This window comes from Danio rerio, chromosome 6, assembly GCF_052040795.2.
Source record: "Danio rerio strain M-AB ecotype USA chromosome 6, GRCz13ab, whole genome shotgun sequence".
Classification (NCBI taxonomy): domain Eukaryota; kingdom Metazoa; phylum Chordata; class Actinopteri; order Cypriniformes; family Danionidae; genus Danio; species Danio rerio.
Window position 1 is genome coordinate 20,803,374 of NC_141026.1, and position 15,590 is coordinate 20,818,963.

At 35.8% G+C, this 15,590-nt stretch overlaps 1 long non-coding RNA gene across 1 annotated transcript in view; it reads left to right on the forward strand.

The window, feature by feature from the left end:
- Positions 1 to 15,590, forward strand: part of LOC147843488 (uncharacterized) — a 143,088-nt gene that overhangs the window by 4,506 nt on the left and 122,992 nt on the right. The gene's annotated exons all lie outside the window — the stretch shown is intronic.

Consider the following 15,590-nt stretch of genomic DNA (forward strand, 5'->3'; position numbering starts at 1 on the left):
CATTTTTGTGTACCTCTGTGCTCAAAAGGGTTAATGCTCGTTGTAATCATAACTCTAAAATGCGATATGATTGTTTAAATAATGTGTACGTTTTTGGTTTCATTTCCACTGCTGTTGAGGTGGATTTTGTGCTCTTTGGAGTGTGAAGTTAATCTATATATTCAGGTTATATGTGTATAATCTGCTTGTAGACTTGCATACCATTAAAACAATTGGAAAGGGGAAATGGCCTGAGGAAACAACTAGGGGTCATAAAAGAAGGGATGAAAAGAGAGTGGTAAAAGAGCCTGAGGTGTCTCAGGAAACAGATGTCAGAGGTGGTATTTGGGGTCAGGGGTTAAACTAGGAGGTATCTTGTGTAATATATGGAGAACAAAGGAAAACAACGGATGTAAAAGGGTATTTAAATAAGCCAAGAACAGGAGTGAGGCAGAATTTTTCAGACAGAGATGCTACTGGGGGTCTCCTGAAAGTTCTCCTTTGTTGTCGACAATAAAGTATATTCTTCTGATATTCATAACCTCCAGACTGAGTTTGAGTTAGTAAGAGAATAACCAAGAAAACCACTACATTTGGCGTCCCTGGGTGGGCTGGAAAGGAGCAGGACTGGTGTTGCTGTGCATGCTGGACTGGAGGGAAAACACAAATATGTGGCCACAATAAAAAACGGTAAGCGATTTTATGCTTATTAGTTTGTGTTTTTTCTGCCAGGACCTGCTTGTACAGGTAAATACACTTGAACTGTTTCTCCAGCTTTAAAGAATTAAAAGTAAATGTAAAAAAGATATTAAAGAAAAAAGGGGTTTTGAATAACAGAAGAAAAATAATTTGCATGCAAATGATCTGTGTTTTCCTAAGTGGGCCTTGATGGATAGGATAAACATTAACTAGTAACTGTTACCCAGATTTGGGAAATTATTAATGATGTAAGATATGCATAGAGTATAAGTTTTAAGTGAGAGTCCTTAATGTGTGGTAACAGTTAAGAGATTAAAGCAGATTAAAGTAGAGAGATGCGCGCTAAGACCTACGATACCGCTTTGTTTGAGGAGATAAACAAAGGGCTGCATGGGTAGGCGAAAGCCTGTGGTTACCGCTCTAAGGTTAGAGGGCTGCTCGGACAGGTCACTCAAGAGGAGTGTAGTGTAGAGTATTTATTTAATTGAAGTGTTTGTGTATTTGCTGCTTCAGATTGTGGCAAAATAGTCCACATTGGTGGGCAGAGAAGACTGCCTTCCTCCTCCTTGAATGAAATGAGGATGGGGGGATGCAGCTCCTGTTACACTGAGTGGAGGAGAGGAGTGAATGAGAAGAGGAAAAGTAATAAGATTAGAAGTGTGAATGTGTTAAAAAGTTTGTTTTCAAAAAAGAGTTGGTTAAAAGATTGATTGTAGTAGATTATCTAAAAGGAGGGCTGCATAGTTGTGGTGTGAATTAAAGAGCGAGAAGGAAAGTGATTGATGCAGTTTAAGAGAAGAGATTATGATAGAAAGAAAGGAGTCTCCTAAATTAAAACTAATGGAACATGTGCATTTAAAAAACACAGAGTAAAAAGCAGAAGAATAAACATTTTTCTGAAATTATCTTTGTGTTTTAAGTTTGAATATGTTAAAAAAAAGAACAATAGGCAGAGTGAACTGAAATTCCTGACATAGCAATGAGTGAAAGACAGTCTGCTCCAGGATGGGGGTAAGAGAGAGATTTATGGTGTCCATGTGTGAACAATAAATAGATTGCCTATTTACAGCACTAGGAAAACAGAGAAGAGGAGAGTTAATGAGAGGAGATCAAACTATAGATAAAATAATGACATAGACTTTAACATAATTTGGATAGAATATAAGTTATTAATGAATAGACAAATTATAAAGTAGTATAGTAAGATAAATGAACTGAGAAAGTACTAATAATAGAGTTATATTATATAGAAAAGAGTTTGAAACTTTACTAATGAAAAAGAATAAATGAAGCCATAGTGATCAATATATATAGAGATAAAGGAAGTATGGAGTAAAAGAATGTATTAATAAACAAATATATTTACTAAATAAGTATGAATAAAAAACATATAAGTTAGTTCTTTGATTGAGAATAAGAAAGAAAAAGAAAACTTGAAAAATTAATATTGATTAACTGAAGATTTAATTATAAAATGTGTAACAAAATAAGTTTTAAAATGTATAAGAAAACCTAAGAGCTAAAAACTTAAATTACAGAAAGGAAAAAGAATAAAATAGAAATAGGAAAAAATAAGTCCACTGTTTCATAGATAAAATTAGATGTTTAAAATATGCTTACAATATAGGCACATTGAACAGATAAGATAAAAAGAAAAAAGCAGTAACAATTTAAAGAAATAATTGACTTTAGAGAATTTGATTGGATTTAAGGGAAAAAAAATGTTTTGTCATCTTTCTCAAAGTCAGCTATGTCATTTGTTTGTAGTAAAGTACAGTGATTCAGATGAAAATCATAGAAGCTAGGTAAATGTTAAAGAATGCATTAGAGTGAGTTAAAAAAATTAATTTTAAAGTTTAAGCAGTAAGAAGCTAAATTGATAAGTAAACATTGCACTTTAAAAATGAAAAATGCTTTTAGTAAATAAATATGTGAATTTAATTAATAATATTAACTTTGAGCTATAGCAGTAATGATTTTGAATAGTTATACCAGATATTGGGCCACCATGTAGTATTGTTGAATTAAATCAGGTATGGAAAAACAGATATGGAAATAAAAAATGCAATACTAAAATATGTGACAGAGAAAATAAAAGATAAGATAATGACAAATGGCAAACAGAAGAAACATGTGATGTAAGCAGTGAAAAAATAGAAACTGAGTATAGAAAATGTTACAATGTAAAAATGAGTGGCTAGTCAAGGAACACTAGCATAGATGAGGAGAAATGTAAAGTAAAGCATAATCTGAAGCTAAAGAAATTATTTAGAAGAACACTAAAGAAATAGAAAATTAAACATTTACATATGATAAAATGATTGTGAATTAGAGAAAAATAAACTGTTAAACCGTAAAGAGGAGAAAATAGATGAGAGGAGTCTTGATTTGATGGAAAAAAATGGGAAAGAAGGAAAGACTTTTATAGGTCATGAGCTAAATTCCATATATTAATTAAGAGGACAAAGGGATGGACTGTGGGGGACTGTGGTCTCTTATCTACCAGACATCTCTGAGTGCACTGGCAAATGGAAAAGGTGTTTGAAAAACACAATGGACAAACTGTTGGCTGTGGACATTTGTGAAAGCAGTGAGGCAGGCACTGCATGCCCAGGAATTACTGAGGACTGGAAAGGCTACTTATGTTCAGAGACACTGAAAGAGGCAAACAAGCTAATGATGAACTGATCAAAGAGAAAAAGCGCTCCACCAGAACTTTACATCAGCTCAACAAAATAAAAGAAGCCAGCACTAAGAAAGAAGGGGGAAACACTGTGCCCTGATATGGACACCACAGAAAAGACTGAACCAATCTATGAACCAGTTGTCTTCTCAGGGTGTGAGGAGGGGGAGTCTGGCAGTCCATCTCAAAGCAGTCGACCTATAGTCCAAATTGAGTACATTGTGACCACTCAGAGGGCAAAATAAGAGCAAAAGTGTAGCTACCCATTCTTGTATCAAATCAGACTCCTGTCAATTTGATAAAAAGAAAAGTATCATGTAAAGTGGAAGAAAAGTCTTAGATGATAATGTACAATGAAACTTTAAATGTGTAAGGTTGAAATGATAAATTATGAAGAATGTTAAATTATTTTGGTTCATTTTCATAGGTTAATTCATAGAGATTATTGAACATAGGAGGACAAATTATAATGCATAGTGGTGACTAATAAAAGAAAAAGAGACAGCTTTTATAACACAAAAAATAATTTGGGTTAGAAGTTGATGGAATTAAATATTTAAGTTAAAAATTAGGGAAAACTTATTTTGAGTAAACTAAACCAAGATTTAAGAGAAAAATTATGTCAGAGATTAAGACAGAAAAGTGATTTATATTTAAAGGGAATGAAAAAAAAAAAAAAGTGAAATGAACTCACAGTACTGAATAGGTCAAAAAGTAACTATTCTAAATGTACTAAAAGAATATTTGAAAGAGAAAAGTGTTTAAAAACAGAAAATAGGTTGTTTTACATATGTGAAGAAATAATTAAAAGCAAAAAGGATTAAGGACTAAAGATGAATAATCAGATCAGATAGAGAGGAACCTATAAAGAAATCCAGTGATTTTTCAGTCAACTTGTAGAAAATTACAACAAAAGTTTATGAATAACCAGTTTGATGTGAGAACAGAAAGGAATTAGGAGCTGAAAATGCTGAAAAGTGAAAAATGTTAATTAATAGAAAATGCAAAATAAGAAATAGCTCAGAAATAAGAAATTACTTAGGTGTCAAGTTTTAATAATGATTAACAGTTCAGGACATTAAGGGAAAACAAAATTAACCAGCATAGGGAGGATTAATTAAAATTAAACCAGATGCAGGTCTGTTATATGCTGGAATAGGCATTATTGAAACTTTTGAGAAGAAAGCAAAAATAGAAACACTTAGATATGTAATGGCATTCCTAATTAAAGTCAATTTCAATTCAGTTGTGATTGTGTAGGTGAAGAATAAAATGGATTCTATTTGAATTTGATTTGAATTTAATTTTTGATTATGACATTAGTCAAAGCAGACAAAAGTAGATGTTGTAAAATTTATGATTTAAGAACAGTCAGTGATAGAGAATTTCTTAGCAGAGGTTCCTAACACGCGCTGCACTTAAATTTGTTAGTTTGGATACCAAATATATTAAAGTAATTAATTGATTTCTATTTAGGTTATTAACAGAGGAGGGTAGACACTTGGTTACACTTAAAGTAAATAGGCTGTTATACATACATTAGAATGCATAAAAGGATTTAGAATATTTCGAGATGGATATTGTAACGTGTAGGACTTAGTTGTCTGCAGGTACATTTAGCTCAAGCTAAGTAAAAGACATAAATAAAACTTTTTAGGGATGACGGGTTTAGTGTTAACAAGATTCTGTATCTATTCCAGATGCAATAATAACTGATAAGCTGATAAATAAGAAAATTGATTTTTCATTAAAGAAAATAAAGTAGCAGGTCTAACAATAGTATAGAGTCACAACCTTAATTAGATTATAGTACAAATAAACAACGTACTAGTCTTTATGAACATGTGTAGCATTAAAGGGAAGCAAAAAAAGATAGGTATGATTTTTGTAATAGGAAGTACAGATTGTTGATACAACAGCATTTCTACATATTGTCATTGGTGATGTACATGGATTGAATCAAGAGTGAAATGATAAGGAAAATTAAGCAGCAAGCAAAATGATTTGAAAAAATGATCTCCTTTTTGAATGCAGTGATTAGTGAATCGTTGTACACATGTGGCATTTGTGCAAAGTAGAATGTGAGTAAAAGATCAGCAATAGGCTTAAGGGGATATTCAAGAACTTGATTGTGGATGTTTTGAAATAATGAAACTAGCTTAGGGCAAGAGATACAAACTTTTGGGCATGACAGTTTTGGTAGATGAGTGAAGGTAATTCCATCAGCAGAGCAGGGAAGAAGAAACAGTGATTACATTTAAGACAAGAGAAGTCTCAGATTTGGAATACCTTTAGAAATAAGTTTAATGTGTCTACATTTAAAAATAAATTAGAGTACTTAAAGTCAATTAAAGTGAATAAAGGTAATTAAGTAGATAAATAAGTGGATATGTGATTCAGTGAATAGATAAGTAAATGTATTGATAAAGTATTGGAAATTGGAAAAGAAAATTGAGCAATTACACATAATTGTAAGGAATGATTGAAAGAGCTGAAGATGATCCCTCAAGGCCTAGTTTAACAAAATATGTTAAAATAATATACTAGACTGGATTGATTTGTTACCTTTTGCATTAATGATTGCATGAAAACTGACAGAAACAAGCAACTAACATTGCATGAAGTACTATTGGGTCGACCCTTGCATGTAATCTCCTATTTAACCTTGTGGAATGTTTGGAGAACATTTCTAATGCATTGGAAAGAGGTTTGGTCTTTTATGAGGAAACTAACTGCCATGTGCAAAGCGATATCTGTACAGGAAACCAGAAAGGACCAGAAGCAGGAGATTAATCCGGTGATCGAGTATATCTGAGGTTTTCTGGAGAAAGTGGAGTGAAATCAGGAGAAATGGACCTTATGCCAAGGTTACCAAAGGGGATGCCATCAACTGGATACCATCTGGACCACAGCACAAGATAGCTAAAGAAAAAAGCTCCAGCAAGAGAAAGCTAACGGGAAACAGAGGAGGCAGAAAATCCCAAAGCTCAAACCAACGAATTGCAAAGTGTGGCAGAAGCAGTTCATCAGAACAGTTAAAAGAGTAATTCTGATTATATACCTGAGTGAGAAATACAGAAGGTGCCACAAATTCAAGTGATGATAATCACCACAACTTCAGGTTATAGACTCTCAACATAAAGTCTTTAGCAACACTTTTTAAGGCTAGAACGAAACAAAGAATGCTCGCAAGTATGTGCAGATTTAGGGTCAAAAAGATGAACTAGTGCTAAAAATTTTTATAGTTTAGATAAAGAAGAGGATGATGAAGAGGATCCATGCCTTGGGTGTTAAGTGCTAGTAACCTCTACCCCAAAACGGCGGCTCTCTACGATACGCAAAGTATCTGGGCTGAAGATCAACGTACTCTACGGATTATGTTTTGTGGGTGTTAGATTAGAATATTGTGTTGTGACCCTAGATTGGGAGATTGTGCATGTTAATTTTTTGTTTTAGTTTTATTCTTTACTGTATGTTAAATAATCATGACCCCCAGAAGCAAATAGATAACTAATTGTATGCTTAAAATACTACTTTTATGATGATATCAACAAAATAGAATCAAGTCTTTTACTGTGTCCTCGTCAGAACAGGACACAGAGGTTTGGCGTGATTCTATTCCAAAGTGCAATTACATGATTTGGTCATTTGTAATAATACTGTGACATATATTTGTCATTAGGTAATATGGCTGAGGGCTAGATCATGAAGTTGCACTATGGGCCAAAAGCAAGAATATTAAGACTTAAAGTCTTAAGAGGAGGGATTATATGAGGTGGATTTTGTGCTCTTTGGAGTGTGAAGTTAATCTATATATTCAGGTTATATGTGTATAATCTGCTTGTAGACTTGCATACCATTAAAACAATTGGAAAGGGGAAATGGCCTGAGGAAACAACTAGGGGTCATAAAAGAAGGGATGAAAAGAGAGTGGTAAAAGAGCCTGAGGTGTCTCAGGAAACAGATGTCAGAGGTGGTATTTGGGGTCAGGGGTTAAACTAGGAGGTATCTTGTGTAATATATGGAGAACAAAGGAAAACAACGGATGTAAAAGGGTATTTAAATAAGCCAAGAACAGGAGTGAGGCAGAATTTTTCAGACAGAGATGCTACTGGGGGTCTCCTGAAAGTTCTCCTTTGTTGTCGACAATAAAGTATATTCTTCTGATATTCATAACCTCCAGACTGAGTTTGAGTTAGTAAGAGAATAACCAAGAAAACCACTACACTGTTTATACTTCCCACGCGGCTCCTGAACAATCACTCTGTTCCACAAACTGAATGTTGTTTACTACTTTATTACCTGTTCGTCACAACCTGCAGGTTCTGTTCACTGAAGCTGACGCGCGCGTATGGCAAGCCGTTTTAGTATTTAAACCTTTATTCTGACTATCCATAAATATATTTAATTCATATTTAATTAAATTCATTTAGAGATATCTCTAATTACAATTGTGACTAGTCAAAACTCATTTAGAGATATCTGCAAATATTTTTTAATGGAAGTCAATGGAGGAATATGACTAGTCATAATATATTTGCAGATATCTCCAATCTGATTTTGTACTAGTACAATTGTAATTGCAGATATCTCTAATTGTCATTCTGACTAGTCGAATTATAATTATGACTAGTCAAAATATAATTAGAGATATCTCTAAATAATTTATGGATAGTCAGAACAAAGGTTTAAATGATAAAACGGCTTGCCATACGCGCGCGTCTATCTGCCCTCTGTAGTAACAGCTCACGGTCAGCTCACGTCATGTGTGATTTTGCGGCCGCCAATACATCATTATATGAAGACAGAATGATATTTTAGGGTGAATTGTACCTTATAAATACAGTATGTGACTCTTTCAACACCATTAGAAATCCATGTCGCTGTGCAAAGTATGTAAATCACTGTGAAGACTTTAAAACTTCGGCTATGTTTGACCCAGTATGCGTGTCAAAAAGCAGACGAGTCTAAAGCAATGACTGTACAACCGAAATGTTGCCAGACGTCTGATTTTAAGAGGATGGGCCATCCTCTATTTCAGCTCCACTCATCTTGGTCTGCTAACATTAGTGCTGCTGCAATCTGCGACAGCAGGTGGAACGTAGCTCACGTGCAAACAGCACAACTAATAAGAGAAAACAGACGTCATATCGTAATCAAATCATCATAAAGCCACGATGCATATTGTGACATTTTTGCATCCAAATAAATCGTACAATGATAAATCGTTACACCCCTAATATATATATATATATATATATATATATATATATATATATATATAAAATGCATGAACTTTACAAACTGTTATATTCATACGCAATTTTAAAAAGGTGCGTCCTAACAAGCTTTTTTTTTTTTTTAAACAATGCTGGGGGATTCTTTCACTTCATTCGTAAGACAATTGCAAATTTTTGCAGCATAGTGACTAAAAGAAGTGCTGCCAGATTACATCAGATTTACAGAGTGAACCTCTAAAAGTCGAGTGCTAGAAGAGCGTAGCAAACGGTTTGGATTATATTTAGATATAAAAAATAAAAGTCAGAAAAGTAAGAAGGTGTCATGTTTTGTAGTGCCTTATAAATTAATAGAAGAATCTTAAAATCTGTTCTAATTTGTAGTGATGACTTCATGAATTTTTTGATAAAATAGAAGGCTTTAGACAGAAAAAAGGCAATGTTAAACTTTCTGCACCGGCTTATTCTCCAAATCCTGTAAATATTTCACTGAATCATAATAATAACCTACAGTGCTTCAAAATCATAGAACAGGAAGAGCTATAAAAAATTACTGAAAGAATTGCTGCCTGCTATAGGAGAACCTTTTCTTAACATTATCAACTCTTCTCTAACTATAGGCCATGTTCCAAACTCTTACAAGCTAGCTGTTATTAAGCCTATTATTAAAAAAACCGCAACTAGGCACCAACAACTATAGGCCCATTTCAAATCTTCCATTTATGTCTAAAATATAGGGGTGTCAAAAATAATCGTTTTTTCTGTGCACTGCGATGCAGACGCGGACAATTCGGTATCGGATCAGTAATAATCATAACCGGTTATTACTGACGTCATTTACCTCATATGCGCTCTGTCGCGAGGGAGGCGATCGCGAGTATATACAGCGCTTTAACTACTTAAAACTCATAAACTGTGCACAATTTCACTGTGTGTGTTTGCTGGATTAGTCTTTCACTGACATATACAACAATAGCCCCTATTTCACTGAGATCGAGAGAATGAAAGTAGCCTCTCTCTGTCTGTCTCTCTCTCTCTCTCTCACACACAAACAAAGTGGCCCATTTGACCTGCTGGCGTGGTTTTTCTTCTCTTCTCGGCTGTTTTACAGCGTTACTTTTGCATCCAGAAACAAGCGCGTGTCTGCAGAGTTTTCTCCACCGTGTCTATCATGCATCAGCTTTGAGATCGCTGCTGCCGCCTGTCGCTTATCAGCATCACTCATCTGTGAAGAACGCAGCGCGCAAGAGCCAATCGCAACCGTTTTTTTTTTGAGGGTGTGACCAATCAAAGGGGTGTAAGAGAACTAGACAAGGATCAGAAATTGAGCTGGATATTTATATTTGTTTATATTATTTGCTAAATGCTCGTTTTGTTTAAAGTTACAGTTTATATATCTGACTGTTTGTATTAAATGACAAAATTGTATTACAAATAGTATATAAATATAAATATATTCATACATTTTAATACAAGAAATGCTGCTGTGAAGAAAATATAAAACTGTGTATGGAAAGCACCGAAATATCGAATTGAACCGAATCGATGGCATGATAATCATAACCGAACCGAACCGTGAGACTAGTGCAGGTTCACACCTCTACTAAAATACTAGAAAAAGTTGTTTCTACTTAATTATGCTCCTGTATGCAGACAATATTTTTGAAGTGTTTCAGTAAGTTTTCAGAGCTCATCACAGTTCAGAAACCGCATTAGTGAAAATAACCTATGATTTACTCTTAACTGCTGACCAAGGGTGCATCTCGCTATTAGTTCTACTCCATTTTTGTGCGGCATTTGACACCATTGACCACAATATCCTCATAAATCGCTTGAAGTCTACAGGTGTCCAGGGACAAGCTCTACAATGGTTTAAGTCATACTTAACTGACCGTTACCAGTTTGTGAATATTAATGGACAGCCTTCTCAAGTCAGCCCAATAAAGTTTAGGGTGCCTCAAGGATCAGTTTTAGGTCCTTTGCTGTTTACAATATACATGCTACCCCTGGGAGACATTATTTGAAGACATGGGAGCTTTCACTGCTATGCAGGTGGTACTCAAATATATGTGGCCAGATAAGCAACGCCCCTCTGTGGTGGCTGATGGCAAACCCCCTACCCTATTAGTAATCAGTGTGGGAAGATATAAAATGACAAAAAGGATGGTATGGGTCACGAGTCCCGCTCCTTCCGATTGGTCACTTCCCGGTTTCAGTCACTCGCCGGCAGGTATGTGGATGACAGCTCGTCTGTGTACAGGTTGCTTCATTGGGAAAGCTCATGTTTTGTATGTTTGTTTAGTGTTGCGTCTTATAGGGATCCTGGTGTTGGTTTGCATCTACGTCTGCCCTTCTGCAGGTAACTGGCTGCTTTTGCTCGTTGTTTTTTGATGGAAAGTTGATTGTAGTAAAGTGGTGATATCGTTATTTGTTTCCTCCTCCCTTGCAGTCAGCAGTTTGTTTCACTGCATTACAAAACTGCATTTAACCAAACGGATATGTCTAGGGTTTATTAATGATTGATCGAGCCCGTTTTCCTCTGTGTTGGTGTTCCGGTGCTCTATTAAGAAGGTGAAATTGAGTGTTTGTGGTAAGTTATTTTAAAATCCTTTTGATTATCTTGCTCGTGCATTCGATCTAATGGTTAAATTCCTTTACCATTTTACAGACCGAAAGTGATTGCTGGGTGTCATTTGACAACCTTTAGCTCAGTGGCGTAGCGCAAAATGCAGAGGCCCCCCTGCAGGGATCGCTGACGGGGCCCCCTGATGAAGGGGGGATACGTCATACGCCAATTTGCATATCACTGACGTCATCACGTTTTACCGTTTCTGTTTGTTTAACAGCCTATGGTTAATAAAGGGGTATTTATAATTGCACTACACTTTATATATGCATGTTTATTTAACTAAATTTATTGCTGTTTGAATACAGTATGTCATTATAGATGTGTAGTGAATGTGCAGTAATCTCTCATATGTAATAAACTCAGACAAGTTCAGAAACTGTCACTAAAATATCTGTGATTGTGAACAAGAAAAGAATAAACGGTCCAATTAAATTGTTAAAATAAAGGAGAAGTAGATCGGTTTGACTGTACAAGGGAGATACCTTCACACTGCCTGTCCTAAATCATTTGTCGTCGGTACGCAGAGGGGTGATCTGCTCTCGGGCTGCAGGTGGGAGAGGCTGCTGTACGAGAGAGAGGTTTCCGGGCACTTTGTGTCAAGATGATTGATTGTTATTACCCTCATAAAAATATTCCCCCCTCCCTCCCCCTTCCCTCCCACCCTCGCGTGTCCCAAATCTGGACACTTGGACACCTGGCCATCTGACCCCTAATTCACCCCGCCCTGAACTAGGGATGTTTTTGATATCAAAATACAAATTGATATCGTAGCGGGGGAAAAAGGCGTTGTTATTAGTGACATTGTGACGGTTTTTTTTTTTGTGTGTGTGCATTGGGCAGTTATGTGCTTTAAACATTTAAATGTGTATATGTTTAGAAAGAGGGGAAAAAGGTTGCTTTTATTTCAAGAAAAGGTGTACATTTTCACATGAAAGTTTTTTGACATGTTAAAATCCGACAGTTTGTTTAGTTTTTCTTTCTTTCTTGTTTAGTTCAGTTAAAAAGTGTTAAAACGTATTATTTAAAAAAACAAAAAACAAAACGATGTTAGAATTAAACTGTTAGTAGAGTAAATAATGTTAGTAAGAGTTTTTGTTAAAGAAGAAACGGAGATGTATCTTACGGAGACTCGGGGAGCGAAATCCGTGTTTATTCCGTGTCTCTCTCTCCCTCCGGAGAGGGAAGCTGTCAAAAGCGGGTGTGAAAACTCCGTGCGCGCGCGCGCATACATAGACCCTTAACTTACACAGCCAGATTTGAGATAGACTTTAAACAGTTTGAAACAAGTAAAAAAGTTATTTTTTTAAAAAAAGTTAAGAAAAATAATTAAATAAAGAAAATAAATAAATTCTTAAACGTAATGAAAACACATTTTAAGTTTTAAAAATGAGTAGAATAGTTTTAAACAAAACGACAGCTTATAGCCTAAGTACTGCAAGTGAAATGTTTTTTAAAAAAGTAAGTATATGTTAAGAAAAACGAAGTAAGTTAGGAAAAAAGATTTAGCTGATCTTACGGAATATCCGGACTTAGATCCTCACTCGTTGCCTGTTAGAGAAGAAATGATGACAAAACTAGTCTAAGACACCGCCCCACCAAACTCCGCCTCTGTACCACCCTCAAAATCAAAATCTTATCCGAGAGCAGTGAAAAGTGCGACCACTCTCTCCTGATGTCAAACACATAATGATTAAAACATAAGAAACGAGGAGACACACGTAACCCCGCCTCCAACTCCGCCTTTAACCACACCCCCCAGATTCAGCCAGCCAATCACGAAAAGGCAGAAAGGGGTTGGTTCTTCATAATAATTGTTAGGCGGGTATGTGTTTTGGAAAGTATAAATACATGACTTCTATATGATGAAAATACAAATTATATAGGCTACATTTCTGTGTTTTGGGAAAAATATTCTGCTACGATGGAATCACCACCACCAACACATACTCCTAAAGAAACGAAAAAACTGATGTGTATTTCACCTACAAGAGGACGTGTGGAAATGGATCAACCACCATTTTGGGCACCGAAGAAAACAGAAGGAGTTTGTCTGACAACATTTCTCCATGATTACAGAGACATTGTTCAACGTGATTTTAAGATGCTTGAAGACCGTGTCGTTAGATACAGGTTTGACAAAGCGAGACGGTTGCTGACTCTTTACAGTACGGATTTTGAAGACGATTTTACATGGCATACACCAAAACTGGTTTTTACACAGAAAGATTGGCAATTATTTTATTGCAACGTGTGGAGCGACCTCAAAGAATGCTGTGATCGGCCGCTTTATATTGCTGAATGGAATTCTGATTATCCAAAGGGTCGATTTCGTGTGGTTGCTGATCATAATAAAAAACTACCTAATGACTGGGTATATTTTTTTTACTGCAATGATCACACAAAGCTCGAGTGTCGTGTGTGGCCTATTCCCGAAACGGAACACAATCTTCATTATAAACTCAGTTTCCTGTTCCAATGGAAAGATGCTCACATGATGGACAGTATTTTTTCATGCATCAACAAAATGTTTAAATGGTGTGACAAGTATGACACTTACAAATCTGTAAGAAGGCAATTGTTTAAGCCTGATGAGAAAGACCCCACCCTCCCTAAATTCAGAGCAACTCCGCCCACTTATTACAGCCATTAAAAAGGGGAAGCTGCCAGACCCCCTCTGACATTCAAACAAACGTTACGTACCATCAAGGATGCCTGAAGAATTTACATCTGGCTGCTGCTACAGCAACACACCCGAAACAGCACCTGCAATGCCGGATGACAACGCGACACCACAGACGTTGTCCATACAAGTTTTCGACAAAGCCTGGTTGACAAAATTCTGCATTGATCTCGGCTATCATAACCTATCATTCCTCGCAAACTACGTACCCGCCAATACAAACGCTGACAGCTCTGACGCTGTGGATGGCTGCATAGGAGTGACAGGACACAAGGTCATCAAAGCTGTGGTTGCTGTGATTCTGGAACATTTGATAGACAAAAAATTAAAGAATGAATGCTATGGATGCGAAGTTGATCACCCGAGTCAAACGCAACACTCATGCCTTTTTGAAGCCCCGGCTTATTACTTTTTGGGATGCTTCGAGGAGCTGTCCAGAAAACTACTCAAGCCTGAACTAAAACTGATTCTCTCCACCACCCTGAAAACGTTTGGCATTACACCACACCTGCAAAAGATTCAAGGCGTTGTTGAGACTGTTCTGTGTGAACTCAGAAACGAGATCTACATTGTACACGCTCTGTCAGCACTCAGAGAAAAGCTTGTGGATGAATCCTGCGAACAGGCCGTTTATAACGCTGTCGACAGTTGGAAGAACAGTCATCCTGAAACCACCGAGCAAGTCTGAACATGGGGAACCTCTGCAGTCTACACTTTCTGGTAGAATGTATTTTTAAACAACGTATTAAATGTGAAATCACTGATTTATTGTACAAGATTGTTGATGCTGAATATCATATCGATAACAAGCGTTTAACAAAATTAAGGATTCAAATGTGTGTAGCGAGAAGCTTATCTAATGAATGGGATGCTATGACAAATATGTGTATTACTGACAGTTGTACACCCGATGTATTTGTGAGAAATATTCTGGAACTAATGCCTGAATGTAAGGAAAACCTTAAAATAGGTAATATTTTATGTCTATGTACTTATGTAACCGATGTATGCGCAACACTTTTATCAAGAAATGACCCATGTGATGTTTATAAAATTATTGACACACTTGTCGAATATGTGATTGAAAACAATTTTGTTATGTGTGTGAAATTTCTCTATTATTTAGATGATCTGTAACACATTTTTTTCTTTTACTTTTAACACATGTTACACATATGTATGCATGACGTTTCTGAAAATAAAAATCATGTTTCATCTTAATATTTGAGTCATTATTGTCTGGTCATCGTAGAGAAATCATGTCTCATGATCTCATGAAAAAGGTTTACTACAACCCCTCACATCATGGATCGTTAGGAGGTAAAAAAGGCTTACAAAGTGGTGTACAAGAGGAATATGGGGTTAAAATAAAAGATAAAGAGGTGGAAGAATGGTTAGCTTCTCAAGATGCCTATACATTACACAGAACTGCTCCCGTCAAATACAAACGAAATAGAGTGGTTGTGTATGGAAAAGATGTACAATTTCAGCTAGATTTGGTTGATATGACCGCTTATTCTAAAGAAAATGATAATATAAAATTTTTATTGACTTGTATAGATGTTTTTGGGAAATATGCATGGTGTCGCACATTAAAAAACAAAACTGGTGTTGAAGTGACTAAAGCTTTCCAATCTATTCTCGAAGAGGGACGCATCCCACAGAAAATACAAACCGATCAAG